The sequence below is a fragment of the Sarcophilus harrisii genome, chromosome 1, assembly GCF_902635505.1.
Source record: "Sarcophilus harrisii chromosome 1, mSarHar1.11, whole genome shotgun sequence".
NCBI classification, from domain to species: Eukaryota; Metazoa; Chordata; class Mammalia; order Dasyuromorphia; family Dasyuridae; genus Sarcophilus; species Sarcophilus harrisii.
Genome location: NC_045426.1, coordinates 224,315,924 through 224,333,429, shown reverse-complemented (window position 1 = coordinate 224,333,429; position 17,506 = coordinate 224,315,924).

The window sequence follows — 17,506 nt, the reverse complement described above, 5'->3', positions numbered from 1 at the left end:
AAAAACATATGCATGGGTAAATTTTCAACATTGACCCTTGCAAAACTTTCTGTTCTAAATTTTTCCCTTCTTTGCCCCACATCCTCCCTTATATGGCAAATAGTCCAATATATGTTAAATATGTTAAAATATATATTAAATACATTATATGTATACGTATCTATACAAAATCGGATCTAGAAGGAAAAAAAAACTGAAAAAGAAAATAAAATGCAAGCAAACAGCAACAAAAAAAGTAAGAATGCTATGTTGTGGTCCATACTAAATTCCCACAGTCCTCTCTCTGGGTATAGATGGCTCTTTTCATCACTGAGTAATTGAATTTGGTTTGAATCATCTCATTGTTGAAGAGAACCACGTCCATCATAATTGATTATTATATAGCCAATAGATTAATTCTCAAGAATAATAGGTTCATCTTACTGTTTGACAAAAATTGCTGGGAAAATTGGAAACTAATATGGCAGAAAATAGGCATTGTTCCACCCTTAACATAATACACCAAGATAAGGTCAAAATGGGTTCATGACCTAGGCATAAAGAATGAGATTATAAAAAAATTAGAGGAACACAGGATACTTTACCTCTCAGACCTGTGGAAGAGGAAGGAATTTATGACCAAAGAAGAACTAGAGATCATTACCGATCACAAAATGGAAAACTTTGGTTATACTAAACTGAAAAGTTTTTGTACAAACAAAACTAATGCAGACAAGATTAGAAGGGATGCGATGAACTGGGAAAATATTTTTATAGTCAAAGGTTCTGATAAAGGCCCCATTTCCAAAATATCTAGAGAATTGACTGTAATTTATAAGAAATCAAGCCATTCTCCAATTGATAAATGGTCAAAGGATATGAACAGACAATTCTCAGATGAAGAAATTAAAATTATTTCTAGCCATATGAAAAGATGCTCCAAGTCATTATTAATCAGAGAAACGCAAATTAAGACAACTCTGAGATACCACTACACACCTGTCAGACTGGCTAGAATGACAGGGAAATATAACGCAGAATGTTGGAGGGGATGTGGGAAAACAGGGACACTAATACATTGTTGGGGGAATTGTGAATAACAACAGCAACAATTGGAAGGGGATAGAATGAGGTTAATAGTAATGACCAATTTTACAATTCTCTATTAATATTATTCCTTTTGTAGAATAGATAATAATCCAGTTCCATGTAACTATCTCAGAGGGATTAAACATTCTTTCTCTTGGCCTTACTTATTTTTGATTTGGTCAAGTTATTTTTTGATACTTCAGTGTCCAGCAGATTCAGTGAAAATACCAGAAAATCACTTATCCCCTTCTGATATTTTTTCCCTTCACTGGTTTTCATTATTCTCCAAGATAAAATTATATTTATTGAAAACACAATTGAACTGATGGGTTTGGGGACAGGATGTAAAAATATTATTGTTGTACCAATCACATATTAATATATAATACCCTTGTTCATTGAATGGAACAAGAAAAACTAATGCTATGTGAAGTTAAAGGGAAGTTGGGGAGAATAAGGTGTTATAATTATTCTTCTCAATTACTTTTCTTTAAAAAACTTTCAGACATATGATTATTCTGCTGTGATTTTTGACTACTAAATGTATACCTAATACCATTTGCTGAATCATTTCATATGGGGCCCAATATGATATAATATTGACATTTAATATCAGCTTTTACTAAATTAAAAACAGAAAGAAAACATGGCATTGTATTAGAATAGCAAAGTAGGTTCATGCCAATAACAGATTAATAGTATAATGGATGATGATAGTGGCAGTATATTTATTTGAAATATTGACAAATAATGTGAATAAATCTGTGTTGGTGACTTTCAACCTACTCCGTGTAAAGCATGAGTTCTTGCTTTTCTGGTTTATTGTTTTTATCTTTTATTATATAGGAATTTCACTTTCAGACATCACTTGGGTTATTACATTCAATTCTTTTTACAAACTGCTATGTTCACAAGATTGAAAGAATGAATGAACTTAAAAGTAAAAAGAAAATAAAGGGGAAATAACCATTGTAACAGAATTTTTCGGAAATATTGTTGATTGTTTTAGAGTAATCCCTATGTACAAGCTCCTATTTTCCACATCATTTATCATCCTGACCTATCCAAATAGAAATTTAAGCAGAGATGACTGTAAGGCTATTCACAACCCAGTTCTGATGTCATGTCCACTTTTCATTGGCATTCTGACTCCTACTTTCTTTGACAATCTGTCCATTATTACTTATAGGGGTATCTTGAATTTTCTCCAATTTTCAGTAGGTTATAATCGGCCCTCATTCTGCTGTCCTGAGCTTTATCATCTCCTTTCTGTTTTTATATCTGTAATTTGCCTCAGTTGCCACAATGCTTTATTCTGTAGTCCTCTCACCAGGAATTAGCCCTCAGTCATGAATGTTGCAGAGTTCTTTTCATGACAGACTTTGTTATGATTTAGAAACTAATTCCAAATCAAGATATCTCTCCCTAAAGCCTTTTTAAAACTGATTTCTGTTTTCTTTCAGTGATTAGGAAAGCACTTTATCCATCTGGGCCAGTCTTACTGTGTCTGAATCTAGTATAAAATTGACTGACATTTTTCTGGTACAAAGGCAGTCTTTCCCAATTTCTTAAAACAGCAACAACAACAAAATCTACACAAACTCTCACATTTTCCCTCTATTTCCTTTATTGTCTTTTAGGCCTGGGTTTAAGGGAAATAAAAATAGCAGAGAAATCCATTAATCCTTCTGCAAGTAAGTCATGTTTTTGCTTCATAAAACAATCATTATTTATTATAAGAACCATTTTAGTTACCACAGCATTTGGATTACTATCATATTGTATATATTTGGGACAGAGGGTGATAAAAGTAACATAAGAAATTTTGGATATGGAATGATTGAAATTCAAAGTACTAGTGAGGTGACCCATGAGCGTGTCTTTAGTAGAATAATAGAATAATATTCTATGAAAAGCAAATCAACAATAAAATAAAAGTAAAATAATATTTTCCTTTAATACTTTGTAGTGTTTCTTATAAGTGTTGGAAGGAAACGTGTCTATATGTGTATGTAATAGCAATCATAATGGTATAATATCATGAGTTATCATGGATATGTCAAAATAACAGTTCCATTAAAAACATATTCACTCATTTATACATTCATTATAGAAGAATGTCTCTTTAATATATCTATGCTCATTGCACTGGGTATGGCTTTATATTTATAATAAAATATAAAACCTATGAAATATGTGCATCTATTACATTTATATTACATTAAATGTTTTCAAAGTGTTTCTTCAAAACATGAACTAGGTAGTATTAGCATTATTAACATCATCTTACAACTAAAAAAAATCACTAAGATCAGAGACGTTGAAGCATATGTCCCAAGCCATAATTAGTAGATGACAGAAAACTTACTGATTTTACTGAGACAAACGTATAAGCTTTCTAATTCTAAGTGCACTATCCTCTCCTTTATGCCATGAAGACACAACATTAAATATGGTAATAAAGAAATAGTTTTGCCTTCATTCAAGAAATTTATACTCCAGTAGGGATGTAAAAGTATATTTTTGTGTCAAAGAAAAAATGGAGAGATCAAGAGCAGAAAGAGAAGGGATCAGGATTACAGAAGCAACTAGAAAAAGGAGAAAGCTTAAATTAAACAGTTTAGAGAAAGACAATGAAGAATCACTGGTTTGAAATATCTCAGAGCAGAAGAACAATGAATGGAGAATTACTTCTAGAAGATGGAAAGAACTGATTTAAACCCAGCTTCACATACTTATTAGCTATGGGACCTTGGATAAGTCACTTCACCTATATTTCCCTTAATTTTTCTCAACTAGAAAATAGTAATGATATTAGCACTACCTTACAGTGTTATTTTGAAAATCAAATGAGATAATATTTATAAAAACACTTAGTAGTACCTGCCAGATAGTAGGCACTGCATCAGTGTTTATTTCTTGCTTTCAATGAAAAGACTTGGACTAACAGTGCCAATTGTATTAATTTTCTCAAGGGAAAGGTAAAAAAAATCTGTTCCCAGAGTAAAAATTTATCAAGTGTCTAAGATAAAGCAGGATAAGTTTGGGGCTTACAAAAAAGGGCAAAAAATAAGTAAGTAACTTTGTATCTTAAAAAATGTACAACCTTTCAGAATCTTCAGTTCTGCTGTTTACTTGGCAAGTACAGAAGAGAATTAGTTTTGTAACTTCAATGATAGCATTAGGAATCAGTAGAAGACTTTTGATTGGTTTCCTTTATTCTTTTTTTCTTCTTATTTATTTATCTTTTAGATATATAGGGGAATCCTTTTTTTTTAACAAATATCCAAGTGCATCATGTTTGGAAAGAAAAATGAGAACAAAAGGGGAAAACACAAAATAAAAAACACAAGAAAACAAAAAGTGAAAGTAATGTGCATTGATCTATATTTGGTCCCCATAGTTCTCTCTCTGGATGTGGATGATGTTCCATGCAAAGTTTATTGGAAATGCCTTAGGTCACTGAATTACTGAGAAGAACCAAATTTATCATAGGTGACCATCACAAAATCTTGTTGTGTACAATGTATAGAGATTTACTTAAAGTTGAGGTATACAGTCAATGACTTCAGTATGAATTGATGACAGTCTTTTGAGAATACTAAAGAAGTGTTCAAATTTTTCTAGGAACATCTCTTCATTACTATCCAAGTGGCTCCATCAGCACTGAGTAGTTGAGAGGCACTGTAGGACTTTGGTCTATAAATAGCCTTCAAGGCATCATAAAAATGTTAAATCCCATGGAATTCTCCTTTTTCATTTAGCAGCTTCTAAATTTCCCTGTAATTGTCTTCAAAATTAGTCTTGATGTTTATGAGTATCTTGGCCCAGAAGAGTAAATGAAATTCTGTACAGAAAATCTTGAAGAACCATTCACTCCCATTCTGTTCCATTATTTTCATTAAAGATGACTAATCTCCTCCAATCAGCATGAAACTTTTCACACTTGCAGAAATGCACTAATCTGTTTTCATCAAGTCTTCTAGTAGTCGTCTTGCTTTGGGGCCACCACATTTTTTTTTAATATTACAGCTTTTTGGAGCCACAGGAGAAAGGTGGATCAGTTTGACAGCAAAAGTCGAAAAACAACCCTGAAAAGGGCTTAGGAGTCCTCATATTAAATGTCTTCTATATACACCCTTCACTCTAGAATAATAAACAGTAATAAATAATGATCCACTCATCATAGGTAAGACAATTCACAAAGCATAGGTGTGTAAAATCCTGTTATATTCTTCAAATGAAATAAGTTGTTCTAAGAATTTTTAAAGTTAACATTCATTTTGGGCTAAGGTTCACTCTTTGATTCCTGTGGCTGCTAATATTCCACATGATTTCAAAGTCTGGATTTTTTAAAAAATGGAAACATATTTTAAGTACTATGAAACATAAACCCTGATTCAAGAGTAATAGTCCAAGACAGCATAAAGTGGTAGCTCAATTATTAAACATAGGGAAAGAAATAGAAATTTTCCTTCAGAATCTGTTATTCCCCTTCAAAAATTCTGAATTTTAAATAAACTATAATATTATCTTTTCCTTCTCCATGATGCTCTATATTTGACTTAGTTCTTTAAAGTGAGTTTAATTGTTGGCATCTTTCTCCAAATTTCTAAGATACTATACAATTCATTGCAGGATACCTGTTATGCACTCTGCCTATCTCCCACTTGTGTCCCAAGAAAGTGGAAGGAGTTAATAACAAATAACCATCTTGTCTCAACTATCAGGCTTGTTACTTCCACATTTCATCAATATCTTCTCATTCATTTAATCAAGCCATAAATATTTTTAAGTATCTACTGAATATCAGGTATTACTTTGCCAAGTGTCAAGAATATAAAGAAAAAAGTGAAGTAGTTGTCTAATATTAAGAATATTACACTAGGAGAGAAAGAGGCAGTCAATATGTCTTTATATCATTATATCCAGAAGACATAAGAGGCAGTTTAGATTAGGAAGAAGGCACTAGCATCCACTGCAATCAGAAAAAGCTTCATTAAAAAGATTAATTCTAAGTTTTTACTTGGGAACATTCTCAGGGGTCAGAGATTCAGCACTCTGGGAGATTGAGAGCCAGAAGCCCTCTCTTGGAGGCAAGAGAGATTCATTGCATCTTCTGCCTTGGTGCTGGCTGGAAACTGAACAAAGCAGAGGTAAAGGACAAAGCTGCAAGAGCTCTTAGAACTAAGGAGAGAGAGCAGAGATAGAAGCAAGGGACAAGCTGCAAGAGCTCTTGGAACCAAGCAGACAGATAGGCCTCTAAGCTAAGCGGGCTATATTAAAGGACACAATAAATGATCTGAACTTTTATCAGCTGGCTGCGATTTTGGGTGTTTATTTACTAGTAACTGAAACTAAAGCTGCCTCCAAAAAACCTCCCCAAGAAACCCTCTCTCCCAGAGAGAACTATTATTATTTTAAAGAAGAAAAACACTAACATTTTGGTCTTAATGATCTTTGTGCTCCAGGGCTGATGAGCAGGAACCAGAGAGGCTTCCATGGTCTTCCTCACAGGGGAGCTTCTCTTTTTCCTCACATGGCTCACAGGGTGTCAGGTCCAAGAGGGTCTGAAGTAGATGAGGTCTGAGCAATTGGGCAGTGAGGGAGAGTTTCTGAAGGCTTCTGGTGATCTTCAAGTCACTTCTGCAGCGGATGATGCTTAGGCAGCAGGGGCACATGAAACTTTCCTTGTACTGGTCCAGACAGCCTTTGCAAAAGCAATGACCACAAGCGACACTCACTGGGTCCATGAGGTAGTGCTGGCAGATGGAGCAAGTGAGCTCTGCATTGAACCTCTCAATTAGCTCTTTGACATCCATGTATCCAGGCTTCTGATCTCTTCCTCCTCAGATCCTCTTGACAGGAAGCAGAATTAAGTCTTCATTAATAATATTATATCCTGAATATATATATAAAAAACTTTTGTTATTTGTTGAGTAGGTAAAATACATGATTACTTACATTTTGGGAGTCACTTTGGTAGCTGTGAGTGGAATGGATTGGAGTGGAGAGAGACTTGTGACTGGCAGAAAGAATAATTAGAAGGTGATTGAATGATGCAAGACAATTCCAAGTGACTTATGATAGAAAATGCTTTCCACTTCCAGAAAGAAAACTGCCATAATATCGCTTGCCTTCTAAATGGTTGGGAAAAACATAGGAGTCAGGGTGAGTATTTGGAACTTTTTTTTAAAAAAAAAGAATGTTAAAAATGAAATTTTGAGACTAATTAAGCAAAAAAAAAACATAAAAGTCTCATGATATTGCTATTATAACAAAAGGTTATTGCAATAATTTATGTAAGAGGCAATTGAGTGCCAAAATTAGAGTAATGGCACTGTGCATAGAAACGTTCCTATAGATGTGAATGATATTGGAGAGGTAAAAATAATGAGTTACTAATTATTTGTAGGGCAGGTAAGTGACTTAATTGATAGAGTGCTGAGTCTGGAATCAGGAAGATCCAAGTTCAAATGTGGCCTTTTTAGTTGTGTGACTCGAGACAAGTTACTCAATCCTCTACATCCCAGTTTGCTTATGTATAAAATGAGATGACTGAGCAAATGGCAAAGCAGTTCATTATCTGTACCATGAAATAAAATTTCTTTCCAATAGGTTCATGAACAATCATACATGCATAAAATAATTTAATATACACATATATTGCAATTATCAGTCAAGTATGGTGTCATAATGCCCATCCTGAAATATGCAATGAAAATTGCCCTCCCCTACATATTATAATCTATTTTTCCACTTTTCACCAGTACTTTTATTTTCATTTGATGGTGGTTTAAAGTAAATTTAAATTAAATAAAAATTTCATTCAATGATTTCATCACCACTTTAAAAATTTATTAGACCCTTTGACCAAGAACCATGTCTATGTGCAGTATACATTTAAAATTCAATGTAAATTATTGTTATTATTTGTTATCATTGTCACTGTCCAAGTTTTACAAACAAGGAAGCTTCTATTTTATTTGTGAATTATTTCCCTTTCCTCTTGCTTTAGAAATATAGCCCTAGTTATCACAGTCTGATGTAACATAACATGAAGAACTACTCATTCTATTATGTTCAATCTAGCCAGCGGGGGCAAAGCCTTCTGCCAATTTATCTGCTATCCAGCTGTTCCAGGCTGTCATTAAATAGGTAAAGAAAATGTAAAGGAAGTGAATTTCAAAGTAGGATAATTCCAATTACTGATTCCTTTGGTGTGTTTGATAACTTTCTACTGAAAAAATATAGAAGCAACAGAAGCCCACATACCTTGGCATGGAAATAACACTAAAAGAAGTTTAACGAAAACATTTGTTATGGGAAAATTGATATTAATGTGTTTTTTATATTTTTCTAAGTACATTCATATGAAATATAAATAAATGTAAATCAACTAAATGTAAACATAAAATATATTTTTACATTTAATTGATTTATATTTGTTTACATTAATTACATTAACTTGATGTTCTCTATTTTTTGATGCCACTTATCTTCTAAGAGTTTTCCTCCCCAACATCCGCCAATAAAGTTTCCCTTGTAATGAAAGAGAAAAAAAAAAAAAACAATAAATATTTGTGTCTAAGATATATTCAACTACTCTTCTGCTATCAACATATTTTCCTCACATGGAGCCTTTTTTATTTGTTTTTTAGGACCAGAATTGTTAGATACATAGTAGGTAGATTGGTAGGAAAAATATAGGTCATAAAAATACATAAAATTAAGTTAAAATGTATTATATGAACTATAGTACATAACATATAATACATGCCATATGTGTGTGTGTGTGTGTATATATATATATATATATGACTGGATTTTGGCCCCAAAATTGTACAAAGATTTGAAACATTATGGTATTATCATAACTATAATTTGTATTTGTTTTTTTCTTTGAAATCACTGAGAAGATGCTGGCAGTAAAGAACTTCAGTGAAATATTTTATGCAAGAACAGATGTTAGGTATACTCTTCTTTTGGAAATCCTGGCACATTATAGTGGAAGTGGCAGGAAGAAGTTCATATTAGCTTCTTATGATGTCTAACACAGGTGTAATAAAGAGCACATTCTTAAAATGTCTTTTCAAGAATGAAGCTGAGTAAAAGATAAAAAAAATCAAAGGAACTAATGAAAAAAAAGTATAAAGAAAGGATGTTTAGCAGTATCAGATCTTAAACTATATTATAAATTTATAATTATCAAAACTATCTAGTAGTGGCTAAGAAACAGAAAGACAAATCAGTGGAACAAAGGAGACATACCGTTTATGGAAACAAATGACCATAGTGACTTTTTATCTGACAAGTATAAAGACAAGTTTTGGGGATAAGAATTCAATATGTGGCAAAAGTTGTTGGGAAAAGTAGAAAACAAGGCAGGAATTGGGCATAGACCAATGTAAATTTGTTTTGTATTAAGTAATATTCCCAATGAATTTAAAAGTTTCCATTTCATTGAAATATAGTACCAGGTGACAATTTAGTAAGAAAAAGTCAAAATGGATATATGACCTAGATATGAAGAAAGATATTGCAAGAAATATTGAGGAACATGGGACATATTATTTATCAGACTTATGAATGGCTAAGCAATTTATGAATAACCAAAAGATAGAGACCAATGTGAGATATAAAATTGATCATTTTTTCTTATGGTAAATTAAAAATTTTGTGTACAAATAAAACAAATGGAGCTAAAGTCAGAAGGAAAGCAGAAAACAGGGAGAAAAATTTATAGATAGTTTTTCAGATAAAGGTTTCCTATCTTAAATATATAAAGAATTCTGTCAAATCTATAAGAATGTCACACTCCAATTGATCAATGGTTAAGAGATATTAACAGGTAGCTTTTTTAAAATAAGAAATCCAAGCTATATATAATCATAGGAAAACATGTTCAGCTTCCTCTTCCTCTTGATTTCCCTTATTTTTCAGGTCCAAAAGTCATCAAAATGATCTAAAAACTAATTTGCCTTTTTTACCTTCCTTTTTTTATCATTCCATATAATCTGGATTTTTTTCACAATGCCCACTCCTTATCCTCATAAGTATATTACCCAGCACTAATAATGTAAAAACCAGTTATTCAACAATTCAATTAAACTCAATTGAAATATTAGAAGGAAAAAATGCTAAATGTCATCATCAAATACATATTCAGTATCTATACGTAAATCTCTGTGTTAGTTACTGGTGCTCAAAAAGATCATGTAGAGTGTCATCTCTATTCACTTAAAGAACAATTGTTTTTGGGTCCCATATATACACAAACAAAACAAACATACTTAGTGAATTAGAAAGGTATAAACAATGCCTAATGGAATCAAAGGGGAAAAGATCATTGTTGACCAAGCAATGGAGGAGGTACTTGAAATGGTCTTTCAAACATATATGAAATTTAATAGACAGAGAGGGGCAAATTAAGAAGAATCATTCTATTCTAGAAATTCTAAGCATGTATCATCAAAGAAATTCAATCATTATTTAAGAGATTGAAATATCACAAAATGAGGAATATTCTTGAATTTGCTTTGCTGACTCAGTACATACTCAAAAATCATATCTTAGAGACATTAATTCGCATTACTATATAGTATATCCTGAAGTATAAAGTCAATTAAAGGAAGCTGGTGTTGATTAAAAGATATAAATAGAAACTAATGAAAAAAACCTAATTGAGAAAAGTAAGATAATGAACAAAAGTCAAGTCAAAGAATATAGGTACAGATGCATAGCCAAAACAGAAAGACACCAGTTTCTGCTACAATAGATATAAATTCAGTAGGGACTTTTCTAATTTTTATAACTATTTTGAGAAACTTAGTGGTTCCAATTCAATTTTAAAAGAATTTTTGTTGAGCTTAATGTATAACTATCATGTTATATTAGTTCCCTTGAAATGCTTGACCTTTTGCTCTTCCAGATGAATTTTGTTGTTATTTTTTCTAGGTGAGTAAAATAGTTTCTTGGGAGTTTGATTGGCATAGCACTAAATAAATAGATTACTTTATGTAGCATTGTCATCTTTATTATATTTGCCCACCCCATTCCAAGAGCATTTGATATTTTTACAATTGTTTATATCTGACTTTATTTGAGTGTAAATTGTTTTTGTACTTTTGTTCATATAGTTCCTGACTTTTCCTTGGCAGATAGATTTCCAAATAGTATATATTATTGATAGTTATTTTAAATGGAATTTCTCTTTTTATCTCTCTGTTGGATTTTGTTAGGGATGTATAAAAATACTGATGATGTATGTGGATTTATTTGGTACCTTGCAACTTTGCTACAGTTGCGGATTATTTCTAAGAGCTTTTTGGTTGATTCTTTGGGGTTCTTTAAATATATTATCATATCATCTGCAAAGGCAATAATTTAGTTTCCTCATTACCTACTCTAATTCCTATAATCTCTTTTTCATCTCTTATTGCCAAATCTAGGATTTCTCATACAATATTGAATAGTAATGATGTTAATGGGCAATCTTGTTGCAGCCCTGATCTTATTGGGAATGTTTCCAGTTTATCTCCGTTATACATGAGGCTTACTGATGTTTTTAAACAGATGCTAAACTGACTATTTTTAAGGAAAATTCATTTATTCCTATACTCTCTACAAGTTTTTAAAAGACATAGGTGCTGGGTTTTATCACATGCTTTTCCTGCATCTGTTGAGATAATCATATGAGTTTTATCAATTTGATTATTTATATAGTCAATTATGAATAGTTTTCCTAATATTGAACCAGCCATATATTCCTGGTATAAATCCTACTTGGTCAAGCTGTATTATCTTGTGGATGATTTTCTGTAATCTCTTTGCTAATATTTTATTTAAGATTTTTGCATGAATATTCATTAGGAAGATTGGTCTATAATTTTCTTCCTCTGTTTTCATCCTACCTGGTTAGGTATCAGTGCCATGTCTGTGTCATAAAAATAATTTTGTAGAGTCCTTCATTGCCTATATTTTCAAATAGTTATATAGTGTTGTAGTTAATTGTTTGTCAAATGTTTGGAAGAATTCACATGTAAATCCATCTGGTCCTGTGGATTTTTTCTTAGGGAATTGATTAATAGCTTGTTCTATTTCTTTTGCTGAAATAGGACTATTTAAGCAATTTATTTCCTCCTCTGTTAACCTGGGCAATCTATATTTTTGTAGGTATTCCTCCATTTTTCTTATATTAATTGGCATAAAATTGGGCAAAGTAACTCCTATTTCTCTAATTTCCTCTTCATTGGTGGAAAGTTCTCCCTTTTCATTTGTAAGACTAACAATTTAATTTTCCTCTTTACGTTTTCTAATCAAATTTACTAAAGGTTTATCTATTTTGTTGGTTTTCTCATAAAACAAATACTAAATTTTATTTATTATTTCAATAGTTTTTTTTACTTTTAATTTTATTAATTTCTTCTTTTATTTTTAAAATTTTAAGTTGGTATTTGGGTTTTTTAAATTTGTTCTTTTTCTAGCTTTTTTTAGTTGCAAGTCCAATTTATTGATCTTTTCTTTCACTATTTCATGCAAGAAAGCAACTAAAGATAAAATTTTCCCCTTATTATTGCTTTGGCTGCATCCCGCAAATTTTAGTATGTTGTCTCATTATTGTCATTCTCTTGGATCCAATTATTGATTGTGTCTATGATTTGCTGTTTCACCCAATCATTCTTTAGGATGAGATTATTTAGTTTCCAATTTCTTTTTAGTCTGTTTTCCACTGCCCCTTTATTGAATGTAATTTTTATTGCATCATGATCTGAAAAATGCATTTTCTATTTCTGCCTTTCTGCAATTTATTTTGAGGTCTTTATGTCCTAATATAGTATCAATTTTTATATAGGTTCCCTGAACTGCCAAGAAGAAAGTGTACTCCTTTCTGTCTCCATTGAGTTTTCTCCAAAGATCTGCCATATCTAACTTTTCTAGTATTCTATGCACTTCTTTAACTGTTCTCATTTATTTTGTGGTTTGATTTATCTAGTTCTGAGGCAGCAAGGTTGGGATCTCTTACTACTATAGTTTTGCTGCCTATTTATTCTTGCACCTCACTTAACTTTTCCTTTAGAAATTTTCAATTCAGGACTCTGATATGATCAATCAACAGAGAAGCAATCAGATGGGAGGAAGGAATTACCACTGGGGAGAATACAGACGTTTTCACTCAACAGAAGGGTATTGTCCAGTGCAAAAAAGCAACAATATAATCTCCAGATGATGTGGAGAGATTCAGAAAGGTCAATGGACCACTTCAGAAGAGTCTTGTTCTCATTGGGGGGAGGAAGAGAACAGGCCAGCCACCACTAGGCTGACGAAAACAGAATGAATCTGTCACTCCTTGGCTCTGAGAGCTTCAGCTCCTGCCTCTAGTCCTCTTGTCTTCTCCAGTTCTTTCTCCAAGCCTCTTGGTCCCCCAGGAGAGCTACCAGGAACCTGACTGGAGATGGAATGTATTGGACTGAGTTTGTCCCAGCTTTATATGTTCTATTTTAATTACATCATCATAGGTGTGAATCTTGGGTAACTATATTAAGTACTAAGTATATGTACTGAACTAGAGAACTATTAATAATCATGCTAAACTAGATAACCATTGTATTATCAATTCCACTGAATTAGCACCTCATAAGAATCCATGTTTCAAATACAGAGTTCTTGACCATAAAAGAATCTGGCTTTTTATCCAATCTGCTATCTGCTTCTGCTTTAAGGGACAGTTTACCCCATTCATATTTATGGTAAAAACTACTAATTCTGTATTTCCTGCCATCTTATTATTTCCAGATTATACATTTCTCTTTTCTTTTTTCCCTTTCCCTTCTCCCTAGTAGTTTACTTATGAGCACACTTGCCTCAAGCAACCCTCTGTCTTTAGAATCCCTCCCCTTTTAGAGTCCCTCCCCCTTTCTTATATCTTTCCATTCATTTCCATTTGGTCAATTCTGATTTTTAGTGAATTATTTTCTTCATTTACTTTTTTTTTTTACTTCTTTTTGTATTTGTCCAGTTGAGGTTTTAAATTAGTAGTTTTGTTCTATGGATTTTTTTTCCACTTCAGAAATTCTTTTTTCCTGGGAGTTATTTACCTTTTCCATTTCACAAATTCTGTTTTTCAGGGAGTTGTTTTCTTTTTCCATTTTTCAAGATCTATCTTTTAGTGAGTTATGTGCTTTTTTGTAACTTTCTTGAGAGATTTGCTTTCCTTTTCCCATTTTTCTTCTAGCTCTCTTTTGAGATCCTATTTAATTTCTTCTAGGAGAGCCTTATGGGATAGGGATCAGATCATAACCGCTTTTGGGACTTCATCTGGAGACAATCTGCTGTTAGGCTCCTCAGGGTTTGAATTCTGTTCTTCTCTTTTTTTCCATAGAAACTGCCTATAGTTAGAGTTCTTTTTGCCTTTTACTCATTTTTTTTTTAAATCCAGGATCTGCTTTTAGGACAAGGGGGGTTTTCCAAGGTTCCTCTATAAGCTTCAGTGAAACAGCAGTGGAGTGGCAGCAGCTACATTGGTATTGTGCCGATTCACTCCAGGTGCTGGTGGGCATACGAGGCTTGCTGATGGTTTTAAATAGATACTACTGAATATTTTGAGAAAAAATCCATGTATTTCTATACTCTCTAGTGTTTTAATAGGAACAGATGTTCAATTTTTATCAAATGCTTTTTCTGTATGTATTGAGATAGTCATATTGTTTTTGTTAGTTTGGTTGTTGATATAGTCAATAATGACAATAGTTTTCCTAATATTGAACCATCCCGGTATTACTGGTATAAATCCTACTTGGTCATGGTGTATTATCCTGAGCTTGATTTTCTGTAATCTCTTTGCTAATATTTTATTTAGGATTTTGCATTAATATTTTTTAGGGAAACTGGTCTATAATTTTCTGGCTCTGTTTTCATCTTACCTGGTTTATGTATTTGTACCATGTCTGTGTCATAAAATGAATTTGGTAGGAGTCCTTTTTTCCCTGTTTTTTTCAAATATTTATTGTTTATATTATTTTGTTTATTGTTTATATTGTTTATATTATATTGTTAGGAATAACAAGACCATGAGTCTCCAGCACTTTGGGGTTCACTATTTACCTTTTGTGTTTGTGTTGGATGTTGTATACTTCTCTGCTGATCTACTAGCTTGCAACCAGGGCAGAATAGACAACACTGTTGTAGATTCCTCCTCATAGATTCTCCACTGAACAGAATCTGCAGCACTCTGATGAGACCACACCCTGCCCCTGGTCTGCACAACTTGTGCTGGCTTCCTGTGCCTGGCCTCCTGTGCCCAACTGAAATAGATCTTTTCTGGAGATCTTTGAAATTATCTTCTGCTGGTAATTTGTGGCACTCCTAGCATTCATGAATTTTGCCAATCTAGAACCAGTTCAGAAGCTGGATTTGGTAGTTAGTTGAGGGTCACTGGAGAAGGTCAGAAAGAAAAATATGTACTCTATGCCATCTTTGCGCCATCCCCCCTGCTGGTCATTTTTACAGAGTAATAATATTCCATAATTCATATAGCATAATTTATTCAGCCATTCTACAATTAATGGGCATGTATTCAGTTTCCAGTTTTTTGCCATTACAAAAAGTGATGCCACAAACATTTGTGCACATTTAAGATCTCTTTAAGATATAAGCCCAATAGAAAAAAATTGCTGGATCAAAGGATATGCACAGTGTGATAACTTTTTGAGCATAGTTCCAAATTGCTCTCCAGAATGACTGGATCCATTCATAACTCCACCAACAATGCATTCATGTCCCAGTTTTTCCATACCCTCTCCAATATTCTTCACTATATTTTCTTTTCATCTTAACCAGTCTGACAAGTGTGTAGTGGTATCTCAGAGCTCTCTGAATTTACATTTCTCTGATCAATAATGATTTGGAGCACCTTTTTATATGACTAGAAATAGTTTCAATTTCTTCATCTTAAATTTGTCTATTTATATCATTTGACCACTTCTCAGTTGGAGAATGGCTTGAATGATTATGAATTTGAGTCAATTTTCTATATATTTTAGAAATGAGGCATTTATCAAAATGTTTGAATCTAAAATTTTTCCCAGTTTATTGCTTCCCTTCTAATCTTGTCTGTATTAGTTTTGTTTGTACAAAAAAATTTTTAACTTAATATAATCTAAATTATTTATTAGGTATTCAGTTATGAATTCCAGTTATTCTTTGCACACAAATTCCTTTCTTCTCCACAAAACTGAGAGTTAACTATCCTATATTCGTCTAATCTGTTCATGATATCATTCTTTATGTCTAGATCATGAACCCATTTCTATCTTATCTTGGAATACAGTGTTAGGTGTGGGTCAATGCCTAGTTTCTGCCACACTAGTTTCCAATTTTCCCAGTGGTTTTTGAAAAATAGTGAATTCCCAAAAATCTGGGGTTTTGGGGTTTGGCAAACACTAGATTGATATAATTATTGATTATTTTGTCCTGTGATACTAACCTATCCCACTGATAGACTATTCTATGTCTTAGCCAGTAACAAATAGTTTTGATGACAGCTGCTTTATAATGTAGTTTTAGATCTGGTACAGGTAGGCCACCTTCATTTGACTCTTTTAATTAGTTCCCTTGAAAGTCTTGACCTTATGTTCTTCCAGATGAATTTTGTTATTATATTTTTCTAAGTCAGTGAAATAATTTTGGGAGGTTTGATTGGTATAGCACTAAATAAATAGATTAATTAGGTAGTATTGTCATCTTTATTATATTTGCCCGACCTATCCAAGAGCACTTGATATTTTTTCCAATTGGTTAGATCTGACTTTATTTGTGTGGAAAGTGTTTTCTATAATTTTGCTCATATAGTTTCTTATATTCCCTTTCTAGAAAGATTCTCAAATATTTTATACTATCGACAATTATTTTTAATAGAATTTCTCTTTGTATTTCTTGCTGCTGGATTTTGTTAGTGATGTATAAAAGTGTTGATGATTTACGTGGATCTATTTTGTTTCCTGCAACTTTGCTAAAGTTGTGAATTGTTCCTTGTTTTTTTACTTGATTCTCTAGAGTTCCGTATATATAGCAACATATCATCGGCAATGAGTGATAATTTGGTTTCTGCATTATATACTCTAATAATTTAATCTCTTTTTTTCCTATTTTATTGCCAAAACCAGCATTTCTAATACAATATTGAATTGTATTGGTGATAATGAGCAACCTTGTTTCATCCTGATCTTGCCGGGATTGGTTATAGTTTAATCCCTATTACATATGAGGCTTGCTGATGGTTTTAAATAGATACTACTGAATATTTTGAGAAAAAATCCATGTATTTCTATACTCTCTAGTGTTTTAATAGGAACAGATGTTCAATTTTTATCAAATGCTTTTTCTGCATGTATTGAGATAGTCATATTGTTTTTGTTAGTTTGGTTGTTGATATAGTCAA